This window comes from Herpailurus yagouaroundi, unplaced genomic scaffold (genome assembly GCF_014898765.1).
Source record: "Herpailurus yagouaroundi ecotype Mexico unplaced genomic scaffold, PumYag 162, whole genome shotgun sequence".
In the NCBI taxonomy this organism is placed as follows: Eukaryota; Metazoa; Chordata; class Mammalia; order Carnivora; family Felidae; genus Herpailurus; species Herpailurus yagouaroundi.
This window is the reverse complement of record NW_024412403.1, coordinates 47,242,138-47,246,661: the sequence shown is the minus strand read 5'-3', so window position 1 is coordinate 47,246,661 and position 4,524 is coordinate 47,242,138. Positions and strand designations below refer to the sequence as shown.

The following is a 4,524-nucleotide window of genomic DNA, read 5'->3' as shown; positions in this document are numbered from 1 at the left end:
GTCTGGAATAATTTACCTTCTGACTAAAGAACTCCCATTAGTATTTCCTTAGTATAAATTGGTGAATAATTCTCTGTCTTTTTATTTGAAAATCTTTATTTTGCTTTCACTTTAAAAAGACATTTTCTGTGGTTATCAAATTCTAGTATAGTTAGTTTCCTCTAGCTCTGATAGAAGATGTCATTTTATGTTTGTGGCCTACCTTCTTTTTTTGAGAATTGAAAATCTGTCTAATTGCTGCTATTTTGAAGATCAGATATCTTTTTCCTCTGGATTGTATTAATATTTTGCCTTTGTCTTTGTTCTTTTGAACACTTTTACTATGATATACCCATATTTGTTTTATCTGTACTTAATTTGAATGGTGTTTATAAGTTCCTGAATTTGTGGCTTGACATTTTGTAAAGTCCTGTCATTTTGATTTTCAAATTTTCTGTCTGCTTCATTTTCTCATCTGTTTATTCTTTTTTCTTTTTGGTAGATTTCAATTACATACATGTTAAATATTTCACCATTCCCATAGATCTTGTATGTTTCCTCTTTTTTGTGTGTGTATTTTCCATTTTCTTTTCTCTCTGTGCTTTGTAGTAGATATTTTCTCCCAGTCTGTGTTCCAATTTACTAATGCTCTCTTTTAATTATACCTAATCTGCATCAATCAATTTATAGATTTTAGTTCAATCAATTTATAGATTCTATAAATTTATAGAATTTATATTTGAAGAATTTTAATATTTTCCTGTTTTATGCTGAAATTTTATCCAATACTTGGATTTCCAGTGAGTATGTTTCTATAATATGGTTTTCTCTTGTTTTTCTGTCATATGTCATATGTCTGTCATCTGTCATATGTCTCATCTCCTGATAAACATAGTAATTGTTTATTTGCAGCCACACAAGACAATACATGTGATAAATTATACAGATATTTTAAGACTCTAGACAATACCATCTTCCAGAGAGAATTTATTTTTGTTTGGCAGTTGGATAAGAGACAGATTAATTTTCATTCCATCAAAGATTTAGTTGATTTAATTCCAGCTTCATTATTTTTGAGGTAATGTCTGTCCCTTCTGGAGTTACAAGCTAGAACTGGAGTGTTTGCCTGGGCCTCTCCTCCTTGGTCCTTAAGTCCATTTTTTTCTTACCAACACTGTAAGACTGTTGGAAACTCTGCTCAGCATCTCAGCCTCTTGCTTTCTGCTTACACATAGACAAATGTCTACAGAGCTAAATTGGGCTCACTTCTCTGTACTTTCATTCTGTCTTAGCCTACGTTCCCTAGAAAAAAATGGGAGGTATAACTCTGAGACACCAAAGTAAAGGGAAAAGAAAGTTGGGCAGAAAAGAAGGAAGGGCAAATACAAACTAGTGCAATATCGCAGATGACCACAGCTTCACAAAGAGACGCAGCTCACTGCTTGGATGCAGCCTGTCTTGGAATAGTCTGTTGGAGAAAGGAAGAGGAATTTATTCAGGGGCTTCCTCCACTGAATGACTTCTTTCATTGGTCAAAATTTACCCCACAAAATTTACTTCTCTGCATTTCCAAGTTTTTCAACTGCCCTCTTCAGACCTACTGTGGAAACAAAATTCTATAGCCTGCAGCATGTTGCTTCATCCAATTCCTGAACTAGTGACACAAATCAGATACTTGCTGGGTACAGTGGGGCCTCCTGCCATAGCTGCAGCAGCTCAGACCACATCAAGCACAAAGGTTTCCATGCTGGAGATTGGCCTCACCTGGGCAGAGGCTGAGGCAGTCTGTGGATCTATGGATGAAGTGGTGGTGACCTTAGATCCACAGTAAGTTTGAGGACCTGGAAGACAGTTAGGCCCTAGAAGATTTGGGAAGGTTCCTCAGTTTGTCCAATGCACTTTCTCCCAGGAATCGTGACCTACCTTGTGGCTTCAGAATTCCCCATTGCCTTCAGATTGATGGCTTTATCTATTGTCCAGCATGTCACATTCTCAAGGGAAGGTTTGATCTGTAACCAGCTACTCCGTGTTACTGGAAAAGAAAATAAAACAAAACAAAACACTATCTCTTCAAGATCTTATTATAGTGATATAAAATGTTTACCCCAAATATAGTTAAATAAATTAGTTGACACTAGACTTACAGTAAAATTAGTGGGACACCAAGATGTCAGGTCCTCACTTGTAGATATAAATCACCTCTCACTTATAAATTGAATTCTCTGACAAGTTCAGTCAATATTTTCAATGTCAAACTGCCCTTGATTTTCTCAGATTAATCCACTGACTGTATCACTCATCTAATGGAAATTCCCATCTTGACTTAAGCACTAATCATGGGTGGGGCCATAAAAGAAGGGCACAAAATTTGCCAGTTACATCATTCCCAAAGCGGAAGGTTCACAATTGGTTTAATCCTGATTACTTCAAGAATTCTCTCTCCTTCCTCTTTCCAGCTATAAACCTACCTCTGGTCTAACCTAGTCTGTGATTCAACTCCTTGTGACCTATTGTAAGAATTTCAGAATCTCCCTATGTTGTTATGCAACATTGCTGACCTAGGTGAACCCTGAAGTTTTAGGCCAAAGATACTAGTTCTTAGTGAAACCTCCTTATGGAAGCTTACTACTCTATCAGTTCTGTATTTTTATGTAATATGAAACACAAAGCATCAATGGAAGGAACTCTATTAGTTCTAAAGAAGAGACATATCTTCCACTTGCTATCTTCTCAGAACATCTGTGATGCCTCTCTTATAAAAATCACCTTTTAGAGAATGGTAATAGGTGCATGCTGATTGATAAAGATCATGGAGATCCAGAGATGCTTCACTAGCTTTCTCCAAGATAACAATAAGTTCCCACAGAGATTGTAGAGTAGTAACCTTTCTTTACTTCCTCCCAATCTGTCAGCAGTTTATTTACCACCTATGTTTTCTGCTAGGAATCTTATGGCTTCAAGTCTTGCATTCAAATCTTTAATCCATTTTTGAGTTAATTTTTGTGTATGGTGTAAAATAGTGGTCTAGTTTCATTCTTTTGCATGTGGTTCTCCAGTTTTCCTAACACCATTTAATGAAGAGACGGTCCTTTCCCCATTGTATATTCTTGCCTCCTTTGTCATAAACTAATTGTCCTTATACGTGTGGGTTTATTTCTGGATTGTCTATTTTATTCCATTGATCTATGCATCTGTTTTTATGCCAACACCATACTATTTTTTATTACAATGGCTTGGTAGTATACTTTGAAACCTGAGATTGTGATACCTCCAGGTTTATTCTTATTACTCAAGAGTGCTGTAGCTATTCAGTCTTTTGTGGTTCCATACAAATGTTAGAATTATTTTTTCTAGTTATGCAAAAAATACCACTGAAATTTTAATAGGCATTGCATCGAAACTGTAGATTTTGGGGGGGTAGTATGGACATTTTAACAATGTTAATTCTTCCAATTCATGAGCACAGAATATCTTTCCATTTATTTGTGCCTTCTTTGATTTCTTCTATCAGTGTCTTATAGTCTTCAGTGTACAGGTCTTTCAACTCCTCAGTTAAATTTATTTCTAGTTATTTTATTTTTTGATAGTAATTGTAAATGAGATTGTTTTTCTCTTTAAAATTTTTTTTTTATATTTATTTTTGAGAGAGAAAGACAGAGACAAAGTGCGAGCAGGGGAAGGGCAGAGAGAGAGAGGGAGACACAGAATCAGAGCCGGTTCCAGGCTCTGAGCTGTCAGGACAGAGCCTGACAAGAGGCTGGAACCCACGAACAGTGAGATCATGAAGTTGGGCACTTAGCCAACTGAGCCACCCAGGTGCCCCTTGAGATTGTTTTCCTTTTAATTTCTCTTTCTGATAGTTTATTATTAGTGTATAGAAATGCAGATTTCTGTAGATTGATTTTATATTCTGCAATTTTACTTGAATTCACTGATCAGTTCTAATAGCTTTTTGATAGTCTTCAGAGTTTTTCAGAGATAGCCTCTTGTCATCTGCAAATAGAGACAGTTTTACTCTCTCTTTCCAATTTGGATGCTTTTTTTTTTCCTCACCCAATTGCTGTGGCTGGGATTTCAACTATTAGGCACATCTTGTTTTTATTGTGTTTCACTTTATTGCATCTTGCAGATATTCTGTTTTATACAAATTGAATGTTTGTGGCAACCCTGTTTAACAGGTCTATGAGAGCCATTTTTTCCATCAGTATTTGCTCACTTCATGTCTCTGTGTCACATTTTGGCAATTCTCACAGTATTTCAAACTTTTCATTATTAATATTACATTTGCTATGGTGATCTGTGATCAGTAATTATGGCTCACTGAAAACTCAGATGATGGCTAGCATTTTTTAGCAATAAAGTATTTTTTTAAGTTTATTTATTTATTTTGAGAGAGATAGAGATAGTGTGAGTGGGGGAGAGTCAGAGAAAGTGGGAGAGAGAAAGAATCCCAAGCAAGTTCCATGCTACCAGCTGTGGAGCCTGAAGTAGGAATCGAACTCATGAACCGTGAGATCATGACCTGAGCCAAAGTCGGACGCTTAA

The 4,524-nt window shown here is 36.1% G+C and overlaps 1 long non-coding RNA gene across 1 annotated transcript; it reads right to left on the bottom strand.

Moving 5' to 3' along the window:
- Positions 1 to 949: 949 nt before the first annotated feature.
- Positions 950 to 2,268, bottom strand: LOC121035797 (uncharacterized). The gene is made up of 3 exons (XR_005793074.1): positions 1,903 to 2,268; positions 1,744 to 1,820; positions 950 to 1,447 (listed from the first exon to the last, which is right to left on the bottom strand). It is a non-coding gene; the product is annotated as an uncharacterized LOC121035797 (long non-coding RNA).
- Positions 2,269 to 4,524: the final 2,256 nt, after the last annotated feature.